This window comes from Siphateles boraxobius, unplaced genomic scaffold (genome assembly GCF_051911475.1).
Source record: "Siphateles boraxobius isolate OS27281-9 unplaced genomic scaffold, OSU_SipBor_1 29, whole genome shotgun sequence".
NCBI lineage: Eukaryota > Metazoa > Chordata > Actinopteri > Cypriniformes > Leuciscidae > Siphateles > Siphateles boraxobius.
In genome coordinates, this window is record NW_027508908.1 from 16338612 (window position 1) to 16354704 (window position 16093).

The 16093-nt window shown below is 45.0% G+C and overlaps 1 protein-coding gene and 1 long non-coding RNA gene across 4 annotated transcripts in view; both read right to left on the bottom strand.

Annotated features, from left to right (window-relative positions):
* Window positions 1-16093, bottom strand: part of LOC143753942 (uncharacterized) — a 341178-nt gene that overhangs the window by 258454 nt on the left and 66631 nt on the right. The window lies entirely within an intron of this gene.
* epha6 (eph receptor A6) overlaps window positions 1-16093 on the bottom strand; it is a 229186-nt gene that overhangs the window by 211519 nt on the left and 1574 nt on the right. The window lies entirely within an intron of this gene.

Genomic DNA, 16093 nt, shown 5'->3' on the forward strand with positions numbered 1-16093 from the left:
TCGGCATCGCTGTTTGAGTTTAACAATGCCTAGGTGCCCCTCGTGTGCCATGGATAGCACACGGGCCCGCAGGCTACAGGGCACCACGGTGCACGAGCCCCTGGAGACACAAACATCACCCCAACATGAAAGTTCATCACGCACCCTTGTGAATGGCATGAGCTCGTCACAAACCTTTGCTGGCCATCCAGAGCGAACGTACGTGCGTAGCGAGGACAGTGTTAGGTCACGCTCCGACTCATAATGCAACTCCTCCAATGACACGGCTGACTGCAAGGGCATGTGAAGCATGTGAATTAATTCATTCTCTGCGTCCTCGTCAGGGGAGACCATGGGTGTGGGGGCATCGATGGAACGAGAGAGTAAGTCGGCGACTACATTGTCCCTTCCGGGGGTAAATTTCAGCACATAGTCATATTGCCTCAGCCTTTCCCCCCATCTGTGCAGGCGCAGGGATTTATGACCGGATCCAGATGCCGTCAGCAATGCGGTCAGAGCCTGATGGTCAGTCCTAAGGGTGAAACGCCGTCCGTAGAGATAAAGGTGCCACCTCTCTGAAGCCCAAACACAGGCAAGCGCCTCACGTTCACCTACAGAGTAGCGCTGTTCTGTTGGTGTTAATGCCCTGGAGGCGAAGGCTACCGGTCTCTCCACCCCGTCCTGCACCTGTGAAAGGACTGCACCAATAGCCCGATCTGAAGCATCACAGGTGACTAGAGTCAGACATTCAGGGTTGAAGTGGGCTAGTGCAGGAGGTGATGTGAGCTGGGCTTTCAGTGTTTGTACGGCCTCAGAACATGCTGTAGTCCAGTGCCATTTCTCTTCTTTTTTAAGCAGCTGGCGGAGGGGTGCTGTGGTCTGTGATTAGTGGGGCAGAAAACGGAGGTAGTAGGCCATCGTGCCTAAAAATGAGGCCACTTGGGAGGCTGAGGTCGGCTCTGGAATCCTGTGTATGGCATCGACATTGGACTGCAGAGGGGAAATCCCTTTGGCTGACAAGCGGAACCCAACAAAGTCGATGGCTGGGGCAGCGAAGCAGCATTTTTCTGGATTCATAGTCAGGTTGTTCTGAAGAAGGGCTTGAGCCACCCTCTGGAGGTGCTTGTTGTGTGTCTCGATGTCTTGAGCATGAATAACAATGTCATCCAGAAAGACCGCTACCCCAGGGATGCCATCCAGTATTGTGCTCATCACCTTCTGAAAGCAGCTAGGGGCGGAGCTTAATCCAAAGGCCATTCGAGTGTACCGGAACACCCCAGCATGCGTCACGAAAGCAGTGAGGTCCCTGCTGGCTGGGTGGAGTGGTACCTGCAGGTAGCCCTGACGTAAGTCAAGCTTTGTGAAGACTGTTGAGCCGTGAAAGTGTGCGGTGAGCTCCTCTGAGGTGGGCAAAGGATATCTGTCTGGAATAACTGCCTTATTCACCAAGCGTAAGTCCACGCATATTCTTACTCACCCAGATTTTTTCTTTGCAATGACTAGGTTTGAAATCCAGGGAGCAGCATTGACTGGTTCAATAATTCCCATGTCCAGGAGTGTCCCAAGTTCGCGGGTGACCTCGTCTCTCAAGGCAAAGGGGATCCTGCGCAGGGGCTGGATGACAGGTGACACGTCCGGGTTCACCAGAGGCCTGTGTGTGAAGGCTGAAAGACAACCTAGGCCATCGAACAGAGCCGGCCACCTTTGCTGCCAAGTGGAGGTGATGTGGTGAATGTCGGAGCCCGCATCATCCCGGAGCGTGAACCCCAGGCCTGTGAACAGGTCCAGGCCTAGAAGGTTGGCTCCCCTCCTCGCAATGTGAAAGGGAAAAGATGGTAGGTGCTTGGAGCCATAGTGGACCGGCACATGGAGCACACCTAGGATGTCAATCCTGGAGCTGTCATAGCCGCATAGAGTGGTGGCAGGATGATCTAATGGCAGGTGAGAGAAAAACTTAAAGTAAGTGCTTGAATTTAGGAGCGATGCAGCCGCACCAGTGTCCATTAATAAGGGTAAGGTTACTTCGGCTAACTGGACGGTACATGTTTTGAACGCCACCTGACCAGCAGTCACATTTCTGATCTCTGTATAGTTGTGCTGAGCTGGTGGAGGTCCAGTGTGTTGTGGGAGCGTGGCCGGGGCTGAACGGCACATCTTGGCAAAATGGTTTTGCTTCAGACAATTTCTACATTGTTGTCCTTTGGCAGGACAATGCTGTGCCTTAGAATTGTGTGATTTAGAACCACAGTTACCACATACCTCTGCAGTTCGTCTATTGTTCTGTCTCTGTGTGAATTGTACTGGGAAACCTTGCTCTGAACCCCGACTGTCATTGGCGGAGTGGATGCTGGTGTGATAGGCAGGCTGTAACTGCTCTGTAGCTCTGTCCGCGAGTGGCCGCGCGCCTGCTAGCTCAGACGTGCATTCCATGGCTGTCTCGATCTGCAGCGCTATCTCCACCGCTCTGCTTAGAGTCAAATCGTCTGCTTCTAGTAACAGCTTTTCTCTTGTTTTCTCACACGATGTCCCCTCAATGAACTGGTCCCGAAGTATTTGATCGTGCAAAGCCCCATAATTACACAAGCGCGCCATGTCTTTCAAGTTTGTCACGTAGCTTCGAACAGACTCACCGGGTCGTTGCAGGCGCTCCGAAGTTTATTCCGACGGAGTAAAGTCCTTTGGTGGCCAGTGAAATGGGTCGTCAAGAGGGAAACTGCAGCATCATAGTCGTTGGGTGTCCCGAGATTGCGAAAAATGCGTTGCCCCTCCACTCCCAGACAATGGCGGAGGAGCGCAATTTTCCTCTTGTCGGTAATGTCATCAAAGCCTAAAGGGTCCAGGTAGACTGTGAAACTCTCCAGCCAGTTTGCCCATGGAACTGGAGGATCTCCGGGGACGGCAAGAAAGTGTGCAGGTGGGGGTAAACCAAATTCAGCCATCCTCGTCGCCAATCTTATGTTTACAAAAGAGCCGAGACACACAGAAACCGTATTACATGTTTTTTTACTGAACTCCACACTTTCCCCACACGCATGCGCACCATAAACATTGCGCAGCTGAATCTATCACAACCAACACAGCTAGTTTACTTCATAATAGTAGCCCCCTTGTTATTTTCCTAGCAGTGTGTAAATAAATTAATTTAGTTAATTATGTAAACACAACAACACCCTATTGCAATCACTTGTACATCAATGGCAAGTTTTATTTCGCAAACAGTTCTTCTCTCACCTGCCACATGTCCAGCCAGGCTAAACAATCACTTTAATTGAGCGGGAGCAGCGCAGCAAAAATAGACTCTGCGACGAAATCCCGCTTCACTGCTGCTCACGCGACGCTCCTGCTCGACGCTCACGCGCTGCTCCTGCTCTCGGTGTGAATGCACTCATTGATAAACATGCACGCCGGGGGAAAAAAAACCCCTGCGCTATGGCGTTGTGAAACGGCCTTAATTCACGAGGTTTCCTACATGTGCGTTCTGTGTGCACGTGTGATGCTGATGTTGCGCGATGTTAATCATGCGGCGCCCGAGTGCATTTGACGGGCAAAAAAAAATCGGCATATGTCAGACTGACCGCCTTGTTGCCGATCATGCCCGATCACGTGAAAATCGTCCGATTCCGATCACCAGCCGATCAATCGGTGCATCTCTAACAAAGACTTTATGCAGAGCTGTTTAGAGCAAAAACAATCTCTGTTCCATTCATTTCCTATTATCACTGTAAAGCTACTTTGAAATCTGTATTGTAAAAAGCGCTATAAATGAAGGTGACTTGACATAACTTGACTTGACAAAATGAAGCCCTACATTTTTCTTGTTTGAAAAGCCGATTCACTCAGATACACATCATAAGAGGGAGGAAAAGACCATCACAACTTCCATTTCATGCCGACTTTGTTTAAATAAACTGTGGTTAATTAATATATTGTTTATACACTCACAGTTTCAGTTAAATTCAATTAGAAATACCATAAATATGCATATTGTAGGTGGGCCTTTAATGATGGGCTAAGTCAAAATGGTTTAGAACTACTGCTTATTCATGCCACAAATTCTGGCTCCCATATCAAAAACTATGTGTTATTTATAGTGAATTTCATAATGAAGTCATTTGACAATTGAAAGAAGGGGAGAGATGTTTATTGTAAACTGTACAACAACTTGAAATTAGGATAGTATGGTAAAATCAAATTACCAGCCATTAGAAGTAGATAGTAGAACTGGTAATGCTGCAAATGGCAAGATGCTTTCCAGATGGGGCATTTATTGATGGTCTTAATAGAAAAAGCAGAGCGGGATGTCTTGCTGCAGCTGAATCTTTATAACTGGCGTTGACAAGATCCGCTAGCTTCATTTCAAACCAAATCAACTGCTGAATATTTGTTGTCTCTCTCCCTCCGCCTCAGCATGGAGAGTGAGACATCAACAGAGACACATCAGAAGTGGCAGCTAGCGCCTATGTCTGTCTGTAAAAATCTGGAGTCCCTAAAGTAGGGCACATAGAAAGGAGGAAAGTATATAAAAAAAGAAAAGGCGGATAGAGAAAAAACATTATCTGGGCTGCATCTATAGTTTAGATGTTTCTTTGATGTGTCATGTCAGGAGATTCTATGAGTTGTTAAATGGATTTGTGTAGAACATCCCATAAAGTGGCACATTTAAATGTAAAAACAAAATCTAAACCCAAATTCAGTTTTATGATATGCATATAAATAATATTTCTTCCGATCTAAAATGATTGCAGTGAAGCAGATCTACAGGATTACCAAAGAAAAGCACCAAAGACATAAAGTTTATTGTCAGATTATAAGTGAGGCTTCTCTATTTACTGTCTGAATCAAATAATGAAGGGAATATATTTTCAAATGATCAAAAGTACCAAACACAAATGTAAAGAAAAGTATTTATTAACAATTAGGGACAAGTAGGGATTTTAATATTGTTTCATTCTGGTTCCTCTTAACAAGAGTGAGTAGCTCCACTAATTTAAGCATCATACTAAAAAACGTATTAAAACTTATTCTTAAATTTAGTGAAAAAGCAGCAACATCAAACATGGAGTCTGTAAAGTTAGCTAAATGGGATATGACTAGACTGGTATGCTTGTCAATTTCTGCTTTTGGTAACAATGATGTAGTATTGATTGGTCATTGATCTTCAGTCAAGGGGGAATGAATCCAGATAGCATTTGTCCTTAAATAATCATGGCCATGAAGACTGATTCAGGCTATAAATCAAATCATTTTTGTATCCACTACTGGCCAATACTGACAGTGGCACTAGAAACTAAAACTTTTTAAAACAATTAACATATAAAACAACCACTTGCTATTTAAATGTATTTTAAAATGTAATTTATTCCTGTGATGGCAAAGCTTAATTTCCAGCATCATTACTCCAGTCTTGATCCTTCAGAAATCATTCCAATATGCTGATTTGGTGCTTGCGAAACATTTCTTCTTTTAAGCATTTGTGCTACTTAATATTTTTGTGGAAATCATGATACCTTTTTTTCAGGAGACTTTGATGGATATAACATTCCTCTGATAGAGTTAAGTGCTTTACTCAAAGTCACAATGGTGATAGTGGATGTCAATTATTCAGATAATTCTTCAGTTCCTGGGTCATCCCACTTAGTACTCAATTCCTGAAATATTTATATTACGACATTAAGCTCTGGACTCTTTCAGTGGCAAATCAATCAGGTATACAATGGCATACTTTTTCATAGTACTGTTGAAGTACTTTTTACTATTATCATACTTCAATAAGAATGAGAATGAGCTCATGAAGAAAAAAAAGAACTTAAGTGCTTTTTATCATTACATGGAAATGTATTTTATATTGTATAAAATTCAAACATCAGTCATAATACATTCATTGTATAATACTCTGGACTAGAATCAACAGTGCACTGGCTTACTAAGTTCTAACATTTAGCCCAACGATCTAAACAAATTCCTTTGAATCTTGGATCAAGGAGATAATAATGGTTGGAAAGAGAAAAAAGGTGAGTGCATGTGAGAGTGTGACAAGAAAGCAGAGATCCATGCAACTCATGTTCTCTCTTTTTTTTTTTTTTTTTTTTTTGAGATGAGATGAAGACGAGAAAGGTGACATTTGGAATTTGAATGTCACAACCAGAGAAAAATGGCCCTTTGTCGAACGCTTGAGATAAATTGATCTGATAAGGACAGCACTGCATGCATTAGTGGTCTTTAGCCAGGCATTTAGTGTGTCTGAGACGATGTGGAGGAGTAGGAAAAGGAGGCACAGGGGTTAAGCCTAAGATCACATTGCACAAACAGGCCCTGGAAATGTCAAGGTGCAATTTACAAATTGATTACAGCGACAATAGAAAGTCAATGGAGAGGCACGAGCAGGTCTGTGTGCCACAGTACCCAAAATAAAAAGGGTGAATCTATCAGATTTTTTAAAAAACCAATACAAAAATAAAATAATGTGATTTCTCTATGACCTTGATATGATGAAGAGAACAAGAAAGCAGGCAGACACACATAAATACCGCTGCTGCAGGCGGCACAAAGCCTTATCCTGCTTCTTTCTCTCTCTTTGAAGAGCCAATGAAATGTTGAAGGTATAAAGAGAGACACCTGAGAGATTTGGCTCCACGGTGTCTATAAAATCAATAAGAGCACTCCACACGGCAATGATAGCAACACAAACAGGGCACTGGCCATTAACAGGCCTCTGTTACTAACAGGCACACAATTACTGTTTACATAGCACTTTTTCTCAGTCGCTGTAACACACTTTAAACTGCAGCTCCCTGGAGAAAGGAACGTAGAAGCGTATACTTTAACCTATATTTCATTTAAAGTGAAACAGTGCTGTGAACAAAAGTACAAAATTCTAACCTCCTCAATAAAGTCAACTGTCTGCATCAGAATACAGGCCAGACTAGCTAACTTTCGCAAACTTCGTTAATGAAAACTGTAAAGAAAAATGTTCACTGAAAACCTTTTTTTCCACGATTAAGATGAGATAACAATGAAATGACACCGACATCATTCAACTCTAACTGTGACTATATCAACATAAAAAATAGTGGGCAAAAAAAGACTAAAATGTAAAAAATAGAACAAAATATCTTTATGATTCCTTCAACAACAACAAAATGAAACCTCTGTGTGACAATACACAGATATATAAGTATCTTTATATAGACTTAAATAACTTTCCAACTACAGTACATGTCAACTAACTCTTATTAGAGTATTAGAAGACTGTCTGCTTAATATATGCTAACTCTTTATTGTGATGGTTCATTCTACTGAATATAAGTAACTTTGCAAGTACATGTCAACGTATTAACCATAACCCTACCAGACATGTAGGTGCAACATTTCTTACAGTCAATAGAATGTGTTAAAGGGATACTGTAGGAAAATAGATGAGTAAATGAGTAAAACAAACCATGCATATGAGTTATCATTCTCTTGATTTGTGCTTATAGGTGGAAGTGCAAAAGTTCTGGTCAAATGTAAAAAGAACTTTCTCAAATGACAACAATCTATAAAAAAACAGTTGAGCAAAATAATTGAGATTATTAGTGGGTTGGTTGTATAAACACATAGGAAGATGAAGGTAACTCTGTAATATTTTCATAAATCCACACGAAAATCCATGAAAACGTCTCAGGTTACGACTGTAACCTATGTTCCCTGAGAACAGGGAACGAGACAATACGTCAACGACGTTATGGGGAACGCCTCAGGCGTGACAGGTGTCTGAAATCACTATCAAATCACGTCAATCATATTGACCAGCGACAGCCCGTGAATCATTAGCGTGAATGATTAACGTGCGACCTGGAAGTATAAAGGGGCGCCTTGCATACATGACAAATCACCTTATCGTCTGAAGGGACTGTACGGTAGGCAAGCCCCGAGGCATGGCAGGGAGACGTATTGTCTCGTTCCCTGTTCTCAGGGAACATAGGTTACAGTCGTAACCTGAGACGTTCCCTTTCGAAGGGAACTCAACAATACGTCAACGACGTTATGGGGAACGATATACCAACTCCGCCATGCTAAGGGGAGAGCATGCCAAGTGGCAGTGACAACTGTCAGAACCAGCAACTTCAAATGAAACGCTAGAACCACTCACCCTCAGGTCACACTGGGCTGTCAGTGACAGCATTCCCTACGGTCATAGCCCAAGCTACAGCCTCACAGAAAAACCTTCATAAATATGGTTAAATAAAAGGTCTACCTGGGCCGGCTCCGGGCCTGGGACCACAGCTTCCAATTAGAAGGGGTCCCTTCTAGGGAATGTGGCTAGGGAACCCGAAGGAACCCCAGCCAGTCACTATTCAGGGGAACGTACTCACCCCGAAATGCCACCAGGACGGCCTGACCTGGCGTCAGTACATAGACACTTAGTCTGGCCAAATCCTGTCTGTCTGAAGACAGAGCCTCTGGACAACAAAGCCTTAAGAAAGGCATCCAACCCGAGGGACTGCGAAGCTGGCAGTGAACCACTCGGCCCGGATCTCAGAGACGGGATATCCCGGAGAGTATGATTCAGCATAGTGCTTTCCGACCCTTGCTAGCGAGGGGAGTTTCTCTACTCGATCCACGGATCAACCCAGTGTCTGTGTTTCAAAACACTGAGGAGGCCTGTGAAGGCCTAAGGGCTGATCTAACTGGGAGGCCTCACGAGAGGCCTACGACCATCTGACCAGACTCAGGAAGCCGCATGCTCATAGAGACCCTCGGTGAGGGGAGCACAAGGTCTGCCTGGTAGGCAAACCAGGCTGTAGGCAGAAAAGGTTCCGGGAGGGAACCAATAGCAGAGAATGAACACTTTAGCGAGCCAGGGCGCAAGCTCACCTTCAGCAGCTGCCTATTAAGGCTAGCTGAAACTGATAGCAAGAGACCACTAGCTTCATAAACCCAGCACCACTAGGGAACGTTACAGGGAGGCCCGGAGAGGCCTACTACCTGATAGCCAACGTAAGTGGGAATTCACCTTCAGGGAGGCACGTGAGGCCTACTACCTGATAACCACAGTATGTGGGGTGCTCACCTTCGGGGAGGCCCAGAGAGGCCTACTACCTGAAAACCACTACTACCTGATAACCGCAGTACGTGGGAACTCACCTTCAGGGAGGCCCGGTGAGGCCTGCTACCCTACAACCACAGTATGTGGGGAGCTAGCCTTCAGGGAGGCCTGGAGAGGCCTACTGCCTGATAATCACAGTATGTGGGAACTCACCTTCAGGGAGGCCTGGTGAGGCCTACTACCTTTGACAGCCAAAATATTTGGGAGCCCACATCCTAGGGAGGCCCAGAGCGGCCTACTACCTGACAGCCACAATGTTTGGAAGCTCACATTCAGGGAGGCCCAGAGAGGCCTACTACCTGATAGCCAACGTAAGTGGGAATTCGCCTTCAGGGCGGCCGGGTGAGGCCTACTACCTGATAACCATCTTAAGTGGGAATTCACCTTCAGGGAGGCCTGAGTGGCCTACTACCTGATAACCACTGGTAGCTTTGAGCCCTGAGTCCGGGTGATAGTATAAGGTGGCCTGCTAAGGCCAGCCAGCTGGGGACTCGCCTATCAGGGAGGCCTGGTCGGGCCTACTAGCTAATAGCAAGTCATATTCTGCCATAAAGTACACTGCTGGGAACCATACTACACAAGCATAATTTACTAATGGGCTTCCAGTAGCGCTATAAGGTATGTCCCACAATGTTGGGACTCACCTCCGAGGAGGCCTGTTTAAGGCCTACTACCCATCAGTGAGTCAACTGCCCGAACCACCAAGGCCAACCACGTAAAGTGAGCTGGCCTACAGTGCCCTCTAGGGGGCTGTCCAATCAAGGAGGCCTGCTGAGGCCTACTACCTAATGGCCTTCGTTGGCAGAAAAACTGTTTACACAGCGCCTACAGCATCCTGGTGCCTAATCACATTGCCCATGGCAGTGTACTCCGCAAGAAAGCTAGCACCCTTAAAACAAGGGGAGTACAACATACGCCACTCTGCCTCAACGGAGGCCCCAGTTAGTCAGGGGCCTACCATCTATGCATGGGCGTCAGCTCAGGGCAATGCTCTGGCTTCAGGGGAGCGTACTTCGACCAAAGAAGAAGTGAAGCTTACTTCATACTCGACCCGAGCCATAGTGGTGCGAGGTAGGATAAAACAGAACTGGGAGTGAAGTGCTCAGACCTACCTGTATCACAGGGGAATACTCACACCTCACCCTGAGGTTACCAGGGTACGGGCCTGCCAGCGGCTCTAGGGGTGACAGAAATGTATCTGTGCCCAACCTAGGGGAGTGGGGCTTGAATGAAAGCCAACCACCTACAACCTAGCGCTCGAGCAGTAGCTCAGCGAGGTGAGTGAAGCCTAAACTGGCGGCCTAAATCCGTAGGCCAGTACTGCACGGCAGGGTCGGGCAGGAAACCCAGTCTTCTTCGTGAAGCGAAAGATGGCCTAACCCTGCTCAGTAAAGACATATATACCACGGAGGCCTATTTGAGGCCTACCATGTCCTTATAAACCATCCTCTGCACCACGCTGCATTACTCTAGTCACCCCAGAATGCAGAGAAGGGGGCGGGCCTTGGCCAAACGACTCCCATGGGAGGAGGCTGTTTATACAGGGATGCTAGAAACCTACATTCACAAAATGAAGGGTCAGAGGAAGAAATGCTAAATTTTTTAGCAGAGCGCCTCTATTATCCCTGGCACAGCCTAGGCCAGCTACAGAGGCGGCCCTGGTGAGGGCCAGCCTGCAAGCATAGATCTATCTGAGGGCTCGGAGGAGCCACAGCCTTACTAAAGAATATAGTCTGTATTATTCCATACAAAGGGCTGCAGAATCGCTCAGCCTAATGAAAACCCAAACAGAGCTCAAGGGGCGACATACTCAGGAAGAAGTCAAACGGACCCGTGGGCCGGACATAAGATCTATCTGAAGCTCTAGCGTCAGTCAACACTCTAAGTAAAACAATTTTAAGAGAGAGACCAACCACTCTACCCTGAGGTGGCTAGCAGCCCGAAGGCTAACACAGTTACCGTTCTGGCCACCTAACGGGGAACTTCAGGGCCCTGATAATCCAATAAAGTTATCTTACCTTATTACCTTGACATGACCCCATGACTCTATACAGGGAACGAGGTCTGTAAAGAGAAATATGTTATTTTTTTTAATCACAAAAAATACTCTTTGAAAAGACCAGCAGCTCACCTGCGGCGTGCAAAGTGAAGACTCGCCAGATAGTTCTTTACAAACCTGGGATCCGCCACTTTACATGCCTGAAAGGGGCGTTTCCACTAACCAAGCCTAGGTGGGCCATCAGAACATAGTTCTCATCATAGGCCCATCCCCAGGCCTGATGTTATGAACGCCTGGGGGTCAGAAGAGAGAGGGCAGATTTCGTGACCCTCCGGGGAGGTTATCCATTACCGACGCTGTGTGCGTTTGCGCTGGATAACCTCCCTCAAATCTCTTCTGTTGCGGGAGACACGCCTTCTCTGCGACCTGCTCCTCAAGGGAGGGGGCGCACGAGAGGCGACACTGGCTCGCTGGCCCTGCCTACGGTCCTCAGACCGTGAAGGGCCAGGCCCTCCCGCTTGCCGGGGTACGGACGCGGATCTCAGCGGTATACAAGTTTTAAATGCTGCTGAGCGCGCCTTCGCCTCCCTGAACTTCCCCACCACCGCCTCTACGGAGGTGCCGAAGAGTTCGGAAGGCGAAACCGGCGAATCGAGGAGAAAGGCTTTTTCTTTCTCCCCGATGTCGGCTAGATTTAACCACAGATGCCTCTCCGTGGCCACCATCGCCGCCATCGACCGTCCGACCGCGGCAGCGGTTTGCTTGGTAGCCCAGAGAGCCAGATCTGTGGTGCGGCGCAGCTCAGCCACCGCCTCAGGGGACATCCCTGCCCCCTGGTCGAGATCCCCCATTAGGTCGGCCTGGTACGCCTGTAATACTGCCATGGTGTGCAGTGCAGCACCGACCTGACCTGCTGCCGTGTATGCTCTGCCATTCAAACGAGCCGTTGTTTTCAGCGGTTTGGATGGCAGGGTTGGAGCTTTCAGTGTCGCTGCCCGCCCAGACACGAGATAGTTCGCGAACGTCTCGTCAATGGGCGGCATTGACACGTACCCATACTCTCCGATCCCCTCCACATCAGCGAAACTGGCCCGCTGATGTAGGTGAATACGGGCAGAGTATGGGCTCTTCAATGCCCTCTCAATCTCCGTATGGAGATCAGGAAGAAATGGAAGTCTCACCTGAGCTGGTGGTGTATGGCCGGGGAGAAACCGATCATCGAGCCTACCGCGAGCGATCTCTCCTCTAGCGCGCTGCCAAGGCAGCTGCAGCCTGTTGGCAGCGCGCTCCATCACATCCACCAGCTCTGCATACACGGGGCAGGATGGCTGAGGAGGTTCAGGATCTACCTGATCATAAACCTCCTCAGCCATCTCCTGCGCGTCCTGAAGAGCATCAACTGCAGGTACAATCGGTGAGTAACCTTCCCCATCGACCTGCAGTTCGCCCTCGTCAGCCGTCGAATCATCTGAGAGGTTAACAGCCCTCTCGAGACGATCGACAAGCTCCATCTGGGAGCCCCATGATGTAAGTCGCCGATCGGCCTCAGCACGAGCGGGACCCGCACCACGAGGTCCAGACGCCGGACCCCCTTCACTCGAGAAGAGGGCCAGACGAGAGCGGAGAGTTTTAAGGGAAAAACGCTCGCAGTTCGCACAGAGGGTTCCCTCGAGAACCTCCCATGCGTGCTCTTCACCCAAGCAAAAAACGCACAGCTCGTGTGTGTCGGCCGGTGTCAGAAACCTCGGACACGGGTCGGCACACTTACGAAAACAATCTGCCTTAGCTGTGCGTTTCATCTTTCTCTTACCTCGTAACTTGAATAGCGTTTTCAAACAAACAGTCCCTGAAGACGATGAGATGGTTTGTCATGTGTGCAAGGCGCCCCTTTATACTTCCAGGTCGCACGTTAATCATTCACGCTAATGATTCACGGGCTGTCGCCCGTCAATATGATTGACGTGATTTGATAGTGATTTCAGACACCTGTCACACCTGAGGCGTTCCCCATAACGTCGTTGACGTATTGTTGAGTTCCCTTCGAAAGGGAACAGGAACAGAGCGACATATATCACATCCACAATAGACGGTATCCGGACACTGAACTGAAACAGATCCGAAGATTTAAGGAGGTGATAATAATAGTGATTGATGAGTGCACAGCTGAACATAATAAGTGTCAGTGACAAATGCAGACGATGACGAAACATTACGAGTTCAAACTAACATAATTGTGACATTTAGCATGACTAAAATACTTTAATTGACTAAAACTGGACTAGTCAACTAAAACTGGACTAAACAAAAAATAAACAGATAGATTGACTATGGTTGACTATAGGTTGAATATGATTAAAAATAAAATAAAAAGGAAATTTAAGGACCAAGACTTGGTACCAGGGTGGTGAGTCATTCAGAACTGAATCGAGAATGCATTTTAAATTCCCCTTTAATTCCTGAATTGGAAATGAGGTAGCAAACAGAATGCAGAATTGCAATTCGAATTTGAACGCAAGGAAAAATAATTCAAATGAACTGAAACAAACTAAAAAAAAAATTAAGTTGAAGTCCTAGAATTACTAAAACTGAATAATAAATTAAAGCTATACATATATATCTATATATATTTATTTTATTTTTTTAATGACCAAAGCACAAAACATAATGACTAAAGCTTAAAGTTTTTACATTTTATGCATTTAGCAAACACTTTTATCCAAAGCAGGTATACATTTTATCAGTTCATGCATTCCCTGTGAATGGAAACCATGACTCTGGCATTGCTAGTGCCATGCTCTACTGTTTGAGCTACGTAAATGATAAACGACAAATAATAAAAATAAAAAAATATATTTTAACAAGCCCACCATTGACAGATTTTTCAATAATTTATGACACAACGCTTCCCCACCATTAATGGAATTTTACGCCAATCCATGTTTTCACTGTTATACGGTAGAATAAATAAACTCACAAATAGTACAGAATCTCTGGATCAGAAACACAGGCGAAAAATAATCAGAAACAAGTGATAGAAGCATTGCTTATGCACATGTAAAATAATGTGATCATTGACATTAAACAGCTTATAAATCAAAACTGCCTAATGTTACCGAATGAAATGTCAAAACCCAGGAAAGTTTAACAACAGTGAAGCTTTAGGGGTGTTGATGGAGGTGATATACACCATCTTGTTTTGATAATCGTTATGAATCCGATCCGGATGTAATCTTTGACAAAAATGCAATTTTCTCAGCTTTTTGTTCAAAATGTAGCTTTTCTTCATAAAACTTGAATTCAATTGTTGATAGAAAGCTACAATATGTTTTTTTTTGTTTTTTTTTTTTGAAAATGATCAAAAATGCTGGCGGTGGCTGGCAATTTTCTAAAAAAACACTGGCGAGTTAATAGACTAATAGTACATCAAGCATATAAATAACGCTGTTTGAAGACAAACTTTTGATTGCTGGCATGACAAATGATTGTGTGCAACGTTGTGAATAAATAAATTCAAATTCAGTCATGAACTAAAACACAAAATTCTTAAATTCTGAATTTTGTTCAACCCTGTTACAGGAAGCTATGAACAGCAATATGCATTCCAAAGTCATCCGAATCGTGCCCATTTTAGACTGTCCCCCATCAAAAGGGATTATGCACACTTTATCTGCTCACATTTTGACCAATGACAGGCATGACAAATTAGGAAAAGGGGGTTAAAAAAAACCCTGGTTGAACACTTAAATACCACTCTGGAATGATTAGAGTATGGCTTGAGAACATTGCTATCTTACAGCGATCTAATACCCATTTTCTAGTTTTTCTTGGTTTGAGATGACAGTTGAGCATGATTGGCAAGAGCAGCCCGTCAAGCATCAGTGCAAAAAAGTGGTTTTAAGCGGTGCTTTTTACAGACCTGCACTTAAATAGTGACTGGTTTTACAAGGGGGTCAAAGAGACATTCGAGATTCAGCTACGAGCATGGGGAAGAGAGAAGACAGGAGATTGCGTGATAAGCTTATTCAGAGAAGCTTATTCAGACTTCTTTTAAATGGATTTTTAAGGGCTTTAAAGAGTTCTACAATGAATGCCCAGCAAAATGTTCCTTCGTTTTTTTTAGGTAAAATAAGCATATGAAATACAAAACCATTAGATTGTGCTACAGTATATAGCAGCCTATTATTATATGTCAGTACAACAGTTGCATATATTGCAAGGTCATGTAGGGCCATCTCTGTATGCATACTAATTGGATATTTTCATCAGTGTTAATCACGAATAGGAATTTATGTTTGAGTGTACCACAAACCCTCAATTGACATTTTTAAAGGTTCACTCTACAAAGGACTGTATCGATCTATTGTTTAATGTGTGATGGTTTAAACTGAAAAACAGTGACCTGTTAAACAACTGCTTTTCATCCCATGCTGCTCAGGAGAAATAAGATGACTCATAACTGGGAAAAAAGTTTTTAAATGCCGTGCAAGCCAACTCTTGAGTGTTCTCTTTCTATCTTCTTCACATCCCACACAAATATGCTCTCTCTTTCACAACACACAGACATAACATAACAGTCACTTGTTCTTGTAATATTCCTATTCAAAATACTGCCATTTACCTAATTTGGTGTGTGAATGACTACTGCAAACTGTGAGTGTAAACAGAAGGGAGGAGTCACGATAACAAGCAGGGTGAAAGGGGACACAGGTTTGATGAGGAATTGCCATCACTGCAATTCAGTACCTAAGACAGGTGAGACCCAGGAGTGTTGTAATGCAGGGTGAGTTGTAACACCATCAGTTTAACTAATTATAAATAATATAAATTAGACTGACATCACAGTTATACATGCCCATCACCCTCCTGTGATTGTAGAAGTGATTGTAGAGGTTGTTTTGAGGTAAGAAGTTCAATTTCATGTCTGGTTTAAAAAAAAATTGATTATTTTAATGAATGTTAATTAATTGTCAGGAAAAAAGAAAATGTGAAAAATCTGTACAACCTTTCCTTTATTTGCCCTTAAGATA